We start from the raw sequence: 15051 nt of genomic DNA, 5'->3' as shown, positions 1-15051 counted from the left end.
TTAAAAAAAAAAAAAGATTGGAGGACTGTATCAAGGGCAATATCCTGGTTGTAATATTGTACGATACCCCTGGAAGAGGTTATCAGTTGGGGAATTTATACATGGAATTTGTTCTTTCTTAGAATTGCTTGTAAATCTACAATTATCGTAAAATAGAAACCAGAATTTTTAAAAAAGTAAATACAGTACATGTAAAATGTGCAAGTGGCAAAACCTACCAAATTTAATGTATATGCAAGAGGAAATTAAATATGCTATGATATAATATGCAGAATTTGTTGTTTTGGTCTATCTAGCAACTTCTATAAATTGTATTTTAAAGTTTTGTATCTACTGTGAATTTCAACCAAAAGGTAAAAACATAAATAAAATAAATAAGAGTAAAATAAATTTTTGGTTTCACTAACCAAAAAAACAAAAGTGCTTAGAAATTCAGAGGGAGAAATCCCTTCTTGATAGCAGATTAAGATAGGTTATATTAGGGGAGTGACATATGAGCTTGGTTTTGAAAGATAAGTTGTGTTTTGACAGATAAGATAAAAAGGAACAGTGTTCCATATTCAAAGAACAGAAGTAAAGCTCAGGCCAGCTGAACACAGGACAAATGCAACTTGTCTGTGTCTTCAGGAGCTATTCTAGTGCTATTTAGATTGAGATTACAGTCCTGATCCAAACTTAATCTTGAAATATATTGTTCCTGTTTTGTTCTGTTTGGAAGAAAGCTACATGACATAGCTAGATAATAGATAGATAGATAGATAATAGATAGATGGTACACAAATACACACACATATATATGCATGCTGTTGTTGTTATTAGCTGCTGTTGAGTCAGCCCCTGACTCATGGTGACCCATGTGTTATAGAGCAGAGTTTCCCCATAGAAGCTTTTTTGGCTGTGATTTTATGGAAGCAGTGCTTCAGGCCCTTCTTCCTTAGATCCACTGGATCATTTTGAACTGCTCAACTTTAGGTTAGCAGCCAGTCACAAACTTCTTGAACCATCCAGGCTCCCTATGATAGTTAAAGATGTGTGTCCACTTGGCTGGGTCATGATTTTTAGTGATGTGGCAGTTATACAATGATGCAGTTTGGCACTTATGTAATGATATGATCATCTCCCATGTTGTGACCTGATGTGATCAGCCAATCAGCTGTAAAGGCAGTTTCCTCAGGAATATGGCCTGCATCCAGTGTATATATGGATGTTTTGACAAAGTTCACGTTTTTGCCCTGGATTCTGCAACTGGCTCATCATCATAAGACCTCCAGTTCTTGGGATTCATCAGCTTCAACAGCCCATGAGCCAGAAGCCTGCCATCTGACCTACTACTGATCTTGGATTCATCAGCCCCTGTAGCTACATGAGTTAGGAGAAGCTTCCATCCTGATGCCTGACTTGGGACTTGCCAACTTCTGCAACTGCATGAGCCATTTCCTTGAAATAAATCTCTTTCTATACATGTATATGTATACAGACATACATACATGCACAAGCACACACACGCACACACTGGTTTTGCTTCTCTAGAGAACTCAGCCTAAGACATTAGCATAGTAGACAGCATGACTTTTTAATGCAAAGTGGCCAATACCAGTCCATTTCAACTCACTAACAACTAGGATATTTATCTTCAAGTATTCCATTTCAGTTTTGATGACTTTCAGTTTTCCCTGATTCATATTTTATACATTCCACAATCCAATAATTAATGGTTACTTACATCTGTTACTTCTCATTTCAAGTTATGGAGTTGTATAGTTAAAGATCACAGCCCTCAGTTTGGATTATACTAGAACATAAAATGAAAATCCTCTCAACTAAACCAATAAGCAAGATCATGAGAAATGAAAAAAATGAAGTTGCTAAGGATTTCATTCTACTTACATCAACAATCAACACCCATAGGTCAAGAAATCAAACAGTGTATTGCAGTTGAAAATCTGTTACAAAGACTCCTTTAAAGTTCTAAAAAAGCAAAAATATCATTTTGATAACTAAGACACACCCATATATATAATAGACATGGTTATATAATGTAATGGTTATAAAGGAACAATCACATTATAGAATTCAGAAAAAGGAACATATCACAGCAACACCTTCACTATTATAATTTTTATATTCAATTTTAAAGACTGGTAATCTTAGAGTCATTATTACAATAATGTAATAGTTAAGTAAAATACACTTCTGATTTTGAAATATATTTTAGAAATCTATTGTGATGATTTTGTGTCAACTTAGCTAGGTTATGTTTCCTAGTTGTTTGGTTAAACACTAGTCTAGTTACTGTCAAGTAATTAAACTGTGTAATTAAGTCAGTTAACCTTGGATAGAGCAAACTTTCTTCCATAATGTGATGGAATATAATTATCTTACATGTAATATAATGTAATCACCTTCCATAATGTAATCTAATGGAATGTGACCAATCTGTTGAGGTTGGACCAGCATAGGATGGATCCTAATCCTGCTAATTTTCAAACTAGAAAAACACCAGAATAAAACACAGAGACACATATAAGATTGCCTAAAGCCATCCTCAAACACAGTAACAAAGAGCCATTTCTCCATTCCTTTTCCCTCTTTCTTCCAAGGGACTATTTCAGTTGTGCTCAAACCACTCCCTCATGGTACCTGTGAGGAGTCTTTGAACTCAAAAACCCTGCTGCTCCTGAGGAAGAAATTTCTCACACTCTGACATCTGAAAAAGGTAAAGATTTGAAGAAGGTAAATCTGTATCCTAGGGACCCTTCTGGCCCCATCAAGTCTCTGCATCCACTTGGCTTTTTTATATTTTTTTTAACCGTAGATCAGGTGTTTCAGGATACCCACCCAACATCAGTTGTCACTTCTTTGCAAGGTCCAGAAAGCACCTCTGTGGGATTGGGAGTTTCTGCATGAGACAGTGAAGAATTGAGTTGGTGAGGAGCTGAGATAAGATGATGAGGAGGTGAGGTGATGTGAGTTGACAGGGCAGTGAGGAGGTAAGGTGGTGCAGAGATTAGGAAATAAAATGGTGAGAAGGTAAGGTGATGAGGTGTTGAGTAGGTGAGGCAGTGAGGATGTGAAGCTATAAGGAGATGAGGATGTGAGGAGGTAAGGTGGTAAGATGTCATGAAACAATGAGGAGGTGAGATGAGGTAATGAGGTGAGGTGGTAAGGAGCTGAAGCAGTGAGGAGGTGAGGTGGTGAGGTAGGGTGAGGCAAAGAGGTGAAGTGAAGTGATTAGGAGTTGGGCTGATGAGGAGGTAAGGAAATGAGGCTATAAGGAGATGAGGAAGGATTCTGTAAGGAGATGAGGAAGGATTCTGTCAGTAGATGAGGAGATGAGGTGGTGAGACAGTGAGGAGATGAGGGGATAAAAGCTGTGGATTGACCTGGAGGGAATAGGAAGTCAATGATGCTATCCTCTCTGAATTGGAAATGCCATTCCACTTCAGTCTTGGGTCCCATTTCCTTTAGGATGATATCTATATAGCTGAGATAGAGATAGATGATAGAGACAGAGATAGAGATATTCACTCAGTCAACAAGCATTTATTAAGAGCAGCTGATGTACCAGGCATGGCTGGCACTTGGGTCTCGTTGTTGTTGGGTGCTGTTGAGTCATCTCCGACTTATAATGACACTAGGTACAGGTGAATGAAACACTGCCCAGTCTTGGGCCAACTCCACGATCCCTGCTATACCTGAGCCCATCACTGCAGCCACTGTGTCAACCCATCTTGTTAAGGACCTTCCCTTTTTTCATTGATCCTCCACTATACCAAGCATGATATCCTTTTGCAGGGAATGGTCCCTTCTTACCACATGACCAAAGTAGGTGAGACAATGGCTTTCCATTCTCACTTCCAAGTATTCCAGCTGCACTTCTTCCAGGACAAATTTGTTAGTTCTTTTAGCAGCCCATGCTACTTTTTAGCATTCTTCACCAACACCACAACTCAAAAGCATCGACTCTTATTTGGTCTTCCTTATTCATTGTTCAGGTCTCACATACATATGAGGTGACTTAAAATACCATGGCTTATGTCAGGTGCACCTTAACCTTCAAGGAGATATCTTTGCTCTTCAGCACTTGAAAGAGGTCCTTTGCAGCTGATTTGCCCAGTATTATACACCATCTGCTATCTTGACTGCTATATCCATTGGTGTTGACTGTAGAACCAAGTAATATGAAGTCTTTGACAACTTCAATCTTTTCTCCATTTATTGTGATGCTGCTTATTGGTCAGGTTATGAGGATTTTTGTTTTCTTTATATTGAGGTATAATCCATACTGCAGACTGTAGTCTTCAATCTTCATCAGTAAGTACTTCACATCATCCTCAGTTTCAGCAAGCAAAGTTGTTTCATCAGCCTTTTGTGAGTTGTTAATGAGTCTTCCTCCAATCCTGATACCACATTCTTCTTCATATAGTCCAACTTCTTGGATTATTTGCTCAGCATATAGATTGAATAATTATGGTGAAAGGATACAACCCTGACACACTCTCCTCTTCATTTTAAGCCATTCAGTGTCCCTTTGTTCTGTTTAAACAGCCTCCTGGTCTATGTACAGGTACCTCATGAGTACAATGAAGTGTTCTGGAATTCTCATTCTTCTCAATGTTATCCATAATTTGTTACAATCCACACAGTCAAATGCCTTTGCATAGTCAATAAAACACACACACAAAAAAAAGCATCTTTCTGGTATTCTTTGCTTTCAGCCAAGATCCATCTGACATCAGCAATGATATCCCTTGTTCCACGTCCTCTTCTGAATCCAGCTCACATTTCTGGAAGCTCTCTGTCAATATACTGCTGCTACCATTTTTTAATTATCTTCAGTAATATTTTACTTGCATGTGATATTAACGATATTGTTCGATAATTTCCACATTTTGTGGGATCACCTTTCTTTGGGATGGGTACCATTCTTATTGTTCTCTTCCAGTCAGTTGGCCAGGTAACTGTCTTCCAAATATCTTGGCATAGCTAAGTGAGTTCCTTCAGTGTGGCATCCATTTGTTGAAACATCTCAATGGATATTCCATCAGTTCCTGGAGCCTTGTTTTTTGCCACTTCCCTTAGTGCAGCTTCGACTTCTTCCTTCAATAATCATATACCACCTCTTGAAATGGATGAATATTGACCACTTCTCTTTGGTACAGTTACTCTGTGTGTTCCTTCCACCTTCTTTTCATGTTTCCTGTATCATCCAATATTTTGCCCATAGGATCTTTCAATATTGCAATTCAGGGATTATTATTATTTTTTCTTCAGTTCTTGCAGCTTGAGAAATGCTGAGTGTATTCTTCCCTTTTGGTTTTCTAACTCCAGGTCTTTGCACATTTCATTGTAATAATTGACTTTGTCTTCTCAAGCTGCTCTTTGAAATCTTCTGTTCAGCTCTTTTATCTTCTCATTTCTTCCATTTGCTTTAGCTACTCTCCATTCAAGGGCAAGTTTCAGAGTCTCTTCTGTCATCTGTTTTGGTCTTCTCTTCTTTTGTTGTCTTTTTAGTGACCTCTTGCTTTCTTCATGGATGATGCTCTTGATGTCATCCCACAATTCATCTGGTATTCATTCATTGGTGTTCAATGCATCAAATCTATTATTTAGATGGTCTCTAAATTGAGAAGGGACATATTCAAGGTCATATTTTGGCTCTTGTGGACATTTTTTAATTGTCTTCAACTTCCAGTTGAACTTGCTTATGAGTAGTTGATGGTCTGTTCCATGATCAGCACCTCGCCTTGTTTTGGCTGAAGATATTGAGCTTTTCCACCACCTCTTGCCACAGATGTAGTCAATCTGATTCCTGTGTGTTCCATCTGGCAAAGTCCATGTGCATAGCCATCATTTGTGTTGTTGATAAAAAGTATAAAAAGTATGTGCAATGAATAAGTCATTGGTCCTGCAAAATTCTATCAGGAGATCTCCAGCATTATTTCTATCACCAAGGCCAAATTTTCCAACTCCTGGTGATTCTTCTTTGTTTCCAACTTTTGCATTCCAATCACCAGTGATAATCAACACATCTTGATTGCATGTTCTGTCAATTTCAGACTTTTGGTAAAAGTCTTCAATTTCCTCATCTTTGGTGATTGTTGTGTATATTTCTGGTAGCATAGTGCCTAAGGCACTTGACTGCTAACCAGAAGGCTGGCAGTTCAAACCCAACAGCTAATCCTCAGAAGGAAGGTTGGGCAATCCTACTTCCGTAGTGATACTGCCTCAGAAACCCAAGGAGGGGTCGCTATGAGTCAGGGCCGACTCGACAGCATATAACAACAACAACAACAACAGTATTAATTGCCTTTCCTCATAGGCATATGGATGTTATCCTGTCACTGACAGCATTGTACTTCAGCATAGATCTTGAAACATTCTTTGTGACTATGAATGCCATGCCATTCCTCTCAACTTATCATTAGCAGCATAGTAGATTATATGGTTGTCTGATTCAAAATTGCCAAAATGGGTCCATTTCAGCTCACTAATGCCTAGGATATAGATCTTTTTGTGTTCCATTTCATTTTTGACAACTTCTAATTTTCCTAGATTCATACTTTGTACATTCCATGCTCTAATTATTAATGGATATTTGTGTTTCTTCTCATTTTCAGTCATGGCATGTCAGCAAATGTTGTTGCTGTTGTTGTTATGTGCCATTGAGTCGGACCCAACTCATAGTGACCCCTCCTTTGGTTTCTGAGGCAGTATCACTATGGAAGTAGATTGCCCCATCTTCTTTCTGAGTTAGCAGTCAAATGCCTTAGGCACTATGCTACCAGAGCTCCCTGTCAGCAAATAGAGGTGCCATAAGCTCTACTTCATCCATATCATTAAGGTCAGTTCTACTCTAATGAGGCAGCTTTTTCCCAGTGGTATTTTGAATGCTTTCCAACCTGAGAGGCTCATCTTCCACAACCGTACCAGACAATTTTTCAGGTCTATTCATGAAGTTGTCTAATAATACATCAGACAGTGTTTCACTGCTATTTGTAAAGTATTCCCTGGCCAATTCTTTGAGAAGTGGATGACCTCTCTCTTCCGAGTCTGCCTCAGTCTGGAAGCTCCACTGAAACCTGTCCACCATGGACAATCCTTCTGGCATTTGAAACACTGGTGGCACAGCCTCCAGCCTCACAGCAACATGTAAGCCACAACAGTATGACAAACTGCCTCCTCTGAATTGTGTTCAAGTTTAGAGGAGATGCTGTTGTTGATGTTATTTTGCAACAAGGGCAGGATTTGACCATCCTAAAGTGCACACTCAACCACTGCTCTCCCTAGGGTTTGCTCACCTACCATTTGCACTGAACTCAGTTCATGGACTATTTTGTTTTACTGGGTTTGTTTGTTCTAGCCCCATCCCTAACTTCCACCCCAGTTTCAAAAGAAAACATGGCATTAGGAGGTAGCATTAGTACCTAAGAGCAGTTCTACTCTGTCCTTTAGAGTTGCTATGAGTCAGAACTGACTTGATGGCAGGTTTTTTTTTTTTCCCCCAGGAGTCCCAGGAGAGTGTAAAGGGTTAATGCTTCCCTTTTGCTGCTAACCAAAAGGTGAGAGGTTTGAGTCCTTTCAGAGGTGCCTTGGAAGATAGTCCGGGCAATATATTTTCAAAACTTCAGCTATTGAAAACCTTATAGAGCCCAGTTCTACTCTGACACACATGGGATCACCATGAGTTGGAATGACTCAACAGCAACTGGTACTAGCAGAAAGAAACTTAAACTCTAAGTCCAGCTGTACCTCTTAGTATGTGTAAGACTTCAGACAAGTTATATAATGCCTTTCTACTTCTGTTTCCTTATCTATAAATAGGCTTTCACCTTCCATAAGGTGTCATAAATATAAAATGATCTAGTAAATAATACATCCTAATTCTTCCCCCAAAACCTAAATTTAAAATTTATCAACATTAGCTTTATTCAAAAAACTCTAACTGCTTTCATTCAATTAAATGAAATGAATGTCTAATTTCACTCATCCTTTCCAAACAGAAAAAAGTTTTCTGTGAACAATTACAGAAACATGACAGATGCATTTCTCCTGTGACTAATCCTGTGGAATACCTGTCTTTCTCTCCTTAAGTTCCAGAACAATCTACACAATGAGAAGAAAGCCAACTGGCATGCTCCTCCCCTCGCAGAGAATACACAGACGTGTCCTCAAAGTCTGAACACCCACCATCTCTCCAACAAATGAATGCTGAAAATACAATGGACTGCCAGAACATACAAATGTGTCCTGGAATAAGTGCAGCCAGAATGCTCCTTGGAAGCGAGAATGGCTAAACTTCACCTCCCCTGCTTTGGTCATGTGGTCAGAAGGGCCTAGTCCCTGGAGAAGGACATCATGCTTGGTAAGTAGAGGGTCAGCAAAAAAAAGGGAAGACTCTCAATGAAATGGAGTGACACAGTGGCTGCAAAGATGGGTTCAAGCGTAGCAAGGATTGGGAGGATGACACAGGACTGAGCAGTGTTTCATTCTACTGTACATATGGTCTCTGTGAGTAGGACCAACTCAACAGCACCTAATAATTAAACTAGTTTGTAATGTGAAGAGTGTATATATGTAGATAGACAACATATCAGGTTATAAATAAGAGAGCTAAGTTACCTCTTATTTTTGGCATTGTCATTAATTACATATTTCCTTTCATCCTCTTTGGGCCAAAGACCTCTATTATTCTTTAGGAGATCTGACTTTAATTTTAAACTAACCTTAAGACATAACTGCATACATAATGATCCAGGAAGAAGAGAGATTAGGAAATTATCATTGTCTTCTCTGTTGACAAGGATGTTGTCTGTGTAGGAAGAAAAATGTATTATCTTACTTCATAAAAATTTCCAAGGTAAGCTGGATCCAAGATTGGTTAATTCAAAGACTCAGTGACATATAAAATATATAAATATATATAAAAATATATTATATATATATATATATATTCAGAAGGAAGATGGGGCAATCTACTTCTGTAGTGATACTGCCTCGGAAACCCAAGGAGGGATTGCTATGAGTCGAGTCTGACTCCATGGCACATAACAACAACAACAAATATATATATTTATTTATTATTGATTATATATATAGAAAACCAATATACACATATTCAGTAGGCCAACCTGTCTTTAATCTATACCTTTACTTGTGGTTGTAAGATGGCTTCAATAGTCTAGGCTTCACTTCCACACCTAACAATGTCTAGAAGTAGTTCTCAGTGGCCAGAGTTGTTTCTCACACCCATACCTAAACTAACCATAGAAAAAGGAATATGAGACCTTAGTGATAGGGTTAAAAACTTTCTTGAAACTCAGGCAGGTGAGGTGGATACTTAGACAAAATCAGAGTTCTGTCAGCCAAGATGAAGGGGGATGGATTTTGAACAAGAAACCAGCTGTTCCCTTTCCCTTACAGGGTTCCAAGCACTTATTTTCACTCTTATGGACCATTTCATTTTTAGTCACTGTAAGGAGTTTGAATGTCAACAGCACAGTCATTATAAAGGAATTTTACAGCAAGACAATAGGTATGTCCTGTGGTTTATTAAAATAGATTTAAATTCCATTTCATTTTGTTTGATAGCAAAGTAATACTCAAAACTCATATTTCCCTCTCCTCTAGGGGCCTTTGCTGTTCACATTCATACCCACCAATAAGCACTCCTAAAAGCTTCCCAGACAATAGAAATGAAAATGAGAACAAGAAAGATTTCTGTGCTATTTGTCCTTAATATCCTGGGGTAAGACTTAGATTTATTTATTTGGAACAATATTGTGGCTTGCAAAGCCTTATGAAAACTCCCAGTGCTAAAAAACATTTACCAAATACAACTCTAAAAAAAAAAAAAAAAAAATTCTTGCAGGAACTGAATTTCTTTGTTATTCTTGCAGCTTAAAAAAAAAAAAAAAAATCTAACAAATAAAAATTAATATGTGTCTCAGTACCACAGCATAAAATTCTGTTTCACAGAATTCACAATACCCTGATAATTGCTCACTTTTTAGGAACACTTCTTTTGTGTGTAAAAATATGCATTACCAAAGAATGCTCTGACCTTCCAATCAATCTACTGATGAAACTCTTCACTGATTCCACATTATCTTCATGGTGAAGATCACATGGCCCTTAGGTGATGCTTCCTCCCACCTTATCGATCACCACACCACCTCCCCTCATCCCCCAAGCCACCCACACACCTTGTCCACAAGAATCAGATATTTTCACTGGACATTGTACATTTCTCACACCTCCATTCCTTTGCATAAGTTGTTCTCGCTGCCTAAAATACCCTCCCCATCACCACTTCCTGCTTTACTTGGTATTTCTCACTCATCTTTGAAGAACTCTTTCAAAGCTTGTTTTGTATCTACTAGGAACACCTGCCTAAATCTCACCTCCACTATAATCAACAAGGTGTGGGAACACTTGACAACACTTACATGCTCTTGGTGACCCCCTCATTGCACTTACTATTCTGAGTTAAAATCAGTTTGCCCTTGGATGTGGCCCTGGGCTCCATGCTCTAGAGGTGCTGTTCTCATCTTCCTCAAGGGACTCCTTCTCCATGGGTGGAGGAGTCCACAGGGCCAAGGAAATGGGACCTCCTGGAACCTGCACCTCTCTCTATTCTAGACCATGCTCTATGTACCCAGGAGCCCAGAATCCCTGCCCAAATGGCCCTATGTGCTTCCAGGACCTGCATGAGCTTCCTCCTAGGCTCTTCCTCCCAAAGAGAGTGCACGTTGGTGTGCATGCCACCAAGCACAAGGAGTAACCTAAGGCGGCCGTTTGTGAGGCTGCAGATGGCTGAGGTTTTACATTCAATGCTGGGATGAAAAGAGAAGGAGGTAGACTTTGCTGGGGCAGAGGCAGGGGCCAGCAGTCACTGTGTTGCCACTTTCAATCTGCAATCCTGAAGAGTCCAAGAACACCAAATTCAAACCTTGATTTCCAGGTACATTTGTCAAGATAGGAAAGTGGAGTATGTTTTTTCATTTAGAAATTGTTATGTTTGGTTTGTAAACTTTAAATACTTACACATATGGATTGTGGGCCTCCATTGGTTCTCTTGCCCTGGCCCTGCACATGTTAGGGGCAGGTATAGGCTTTGATAGTCCCTTCACCCTATTCTTGTTGTAAACGTGAATTCCAGGAGTATTGTTAGTTTCCTAGGGCTGCTGAAGCAAAGTACCACTAATTGAGGGGTTTGTGAAAACAAAAGTGTATCCTCTCACAGTCCTAGAATGTATCAGTCTGAATTCAAGGTGTCCACAGGCCTCAGAAGCTCTAGAGGAAGATCCTTTCTTGTCTCTCTCAGCTTCTGGTAGCCTCAGGCATTCCTTGGCTTGCAGGTGCAGCATAACTCCAACATCACATGGTCATCTTCCCTCTGTCTCTCTTCTCTCTTATAAGACACCACTCAGAATAGATTAGAACCCACTGTACTCCAGTATAACCTTAGGTGAACTTTTCCAAACAAGGTCATGTTCATAGGTACCAGGGATTAGGATTTCAACACAAATTTTGGGGGGGACACAGTTCAATCTGTAACAATCACCCTCCAGACTTTATGGATTTACCAAAGTAGAGATTACCTGTAGGGACCTTCAGAGTAGCCCTCCTCAGGGGATAGCAGATCTGTTGTTGTTGTTGTTGTTGTTGTTATATGCCGTCGAGTCAGCCCCCACTCATAGCAACCCCTGCTTGGGTTTCCGAGGCAATATCACTAAGGAAGTAGATTGCCCAACCTTCCTTCCGAGGAGTGGCTGGTGGGTTTGAATTGCTAGCCTTCTGGTTAGCAGTCAAGTGCCTTAGGCCCTATGCCACCAGAGCTCCCATCAGATCTGTTAGGGATACTTTTCTGAAGAACTGTTTAAATTGTGGACCAAGTGCCACAAAATTTGACTCCAGAAAGGTTTGTGTTTACTATAAATTGTTTCTGTTGGAAAACTACCTCCTAACAAATAATGGTATTTCATTGTTGAAGGTTATAAGAAGAAAGTCATTCTGAGATAATAAATTCCAAGGAACATGCTCTTGCAGTAGTATGATGACATGATAGAATCAGCCATCTTTGTATAATAGCTTGAGACAATATTGGTACATAGTCAATAGCCAGTTAAAGACCTATCTGGAGGTGGCATTGTTGTAACTTCCAACACTCTAGCCCACAGGTTGCCAAGTAATGACACATGGACCCGCTACAGGAGAACCATGCAAATCCATGGTCTGGAGTAGGGATCTGTGATTGATTAATTAATATTTTGTGTTGTGTTAGTTTTTAGGGACCACTGTGTGTGGACCATTTTCCCCAACCCAGAAATGGGCACAGATTTCAATTCAGTAGACCTTTACCCCATGGCAAATATGGTGCTATTTGATTTTACATGTGATTTTGTTTTTAATCTTTACATCAATCCTTTGGGATAGGAACGCTTGTTCTCCTCTCCAAGTGATGAGAAAACTAAAGCAAAAAAAAAAAGGTCAGGTGATTCTCTCAAGTTCACGGAACAAGTTAATGGTGAATCTTGGGCTTAATTAAAGACTTCTGGTGCTAAGCCCAGCAGGCTTGCCACAGGAGCACCCAGCAAATGGCATGCTTGTGGAGTTGCTTTAACTCTCGAAATGTTAGCAAAAGGGCTTATGGCTTAGCTTCCTCTTCAAAGTCATCAGTTTGTCAGGATAATTCCAAGAGGCTGTGCATTTTCCACATTTAAGAAAAGTCTGGCAATATCACTCAGAAACTCAGGTGGCTCCATCCATGTTGGAATCAAGGCTGGCAGAGAAAAACTGTGGCATTTCTAAAGATGTCAGTTTCTGAAGCAATAATAGACTATTACTGGAGGAAAAAGAACTCTCATTCCATTAACACCACTGTGTAATGCAAGAGCATAAAAAAAAAAAAAAGCTTTTAAAGTTTCAAGAGCAAACACATGAACTTTCTCTTTTTTTAAAAAAAGTCCCCAAACAAATGTTCAGCCCTTAGAATGGTCTCCAAATGATTTTTTTTCCATTAATTCCACAGACTTAAAAGCATCAGCTTTGTTTTCCACAGTCCCTTCAAGAAAACTGGTGCATGAACACCGTCTGTTCAAAGATAACTTCAGAAATAAAATCTGCTTTTAGGGATTTCTGTAACCCATCCCCCAAATTACTTCTTTTCAGCAAAAGAACTCAAGACTAAGTCCAACTTTCTTCATGTATCCATATCTCCTACTCCTGTTCACAAAGGCCTTATGAGTTCTGTAGTGCCTCTCCTCCCTCCCTGGGCTGTTAAATTCTGCAAATCTCAAAACCATCCTCATTGTTCTGCATGCCAAGAGCACACAGCCTCTTTTACCATACTTATTTGAAATTATTTATGTAGATCTCATTCCTTCCTAGATATCTTGGTGTCTTTGTCACCCTAATATTTCTGTTGGACAAAGGGAACAATCACCATTTGCAGATTTCAGCTCTCAAAGTGGAGATAATTTTAGGTCTCCAGTTCTCTTACTTTTAGCCAACCAATTCTCTTGGGACATCCTTTCTTGAGTATCCCTCCAGAGAGAGTCTTTATGTGGATAAATATATATGGATAGATACATAATTTCTGCACACAAATGTTTATTAATGATACAGCTATGCCTACACTATACTTCAGGAGCTCTGGTAGCATAGTGCCTAAGGCATTAGACTGCTAACCAGAAAGCTAGCGATTCAAACCCACCAGCCACTCCTTGGAAGGAAGGTTGGGCAATCTACTTCCATAGTGATACCGTCTTGGAAACTCAAGGAGGGGTCGCTATGAGTTGGGTCTGACTCGACGGCAAACAACAAAACACAATACTTCTAAAATGATTAAGTGCCACTGAGTTTGTTCCAGCTCATAGTGACCCTATGTGCAACAGAACAAAACACTGCCTCGTCTTGTGCCATCCTTATAATCATTGCTATGTTTGAGCCCATTGTTGCAGCCACTGTATCAATCCATCATGTTGGGGGTCTTCCTCTTTTTTGTTGACCATTTACTTTACCAAGCATGATGTCCTTCTCCAGGGACTGGTCCTTCCTGATAACATGTTCAAAGTACATGAGACAAAGCCTCATCATCCTCACTTCTTTCTTTTTTAATTGTGATTTGGGTGATTTTTCTATTCAACAATTCATGCACATTTTGTTTTGTGACATTCATAACGATCCTCACAATATAACAGCACTCTTCCCACTCTTTCCCTGTATTTATCATTTCCCTTCATCCTTTTTCCTATCCCCTCCTGCCTTCTGAGCTTTATCCCTGGGGGTTTGAACTGCCAACCTTCTGCTTAGCTATCAAATGACTTACTGTGCCACCAAAGCTCCTTGGAGATTTTACCAGTCTCTTTCAGACTAATAAGCCTGGTCTTTTTTTATGATTTTGAGTCTTGTTCCACATTTTTCTCCCACTCTATCTAAAAGGTCTTATTGTAATCCCTTTCAGAGTGGTCAGTTGTGGTAACCAGACACAATCTAGGTTTTCTGATCTCAGCATGGTGAAGACTAGGGTTCAGGTGGTCTATTAGTCCTTTGGACTGGTTGTTTCCTTGTGTCTTTGATTTTCTTTACTTTTTTTCCCTCCAGATGGGGAGAGACCAATAGTTATACCTTAGATGGCCACTCACAAACTTCTAAGACCATATAGACTAATCAGCAAAGTAGCAAAAAAAAAAAAAAAAAAAACACCTCACTGCTGTCTCATCAAAGTAAGTTGTAGAATATTGTCTCTGTGGATTATGCTATGCCAATTGATCTTAGTGTCCCCCAAGGCTATGGTCCTGAGCTCCCATGCCCAGCAACTCATTTCCTCAAGGTGTTCGGTTATGGCTAAAAAGTTTGCATAATTTTGTTCCCTGTGTGCTCTACCATATTCATGGATATATTTGCAGCACATATAAATATATATGTTGGAGTTCCGGCAAGATGGCGGATTAGGCAGAAGGACTGCACAGACCCTCTTCAACAAAGAAAAGGGAAACCAATTAACACAGACACAGAAGATAATCTTGGACCCCTGAGCCTTGAAGG

This window comes from Orycteropus afer, unplaced genomic scaffold (genome assembly GCF_000298275.1).
Source record: "Orycteropus afer afer isolate SDZICR_OR568_19922 unplaced genomic scaffold, OryAfe1.0 scaffold00025, whole genome shotgun sequence".
NCBI classification, from domain to species: Eukaryota; Metazoa; Chordata; class Mammalia; order Tubulidentata; family Orycteropodidae; genus Orycteropus; species Orycteropus afer.
This window is presented reverse-complemented; position numbering follows the sequence as displayed.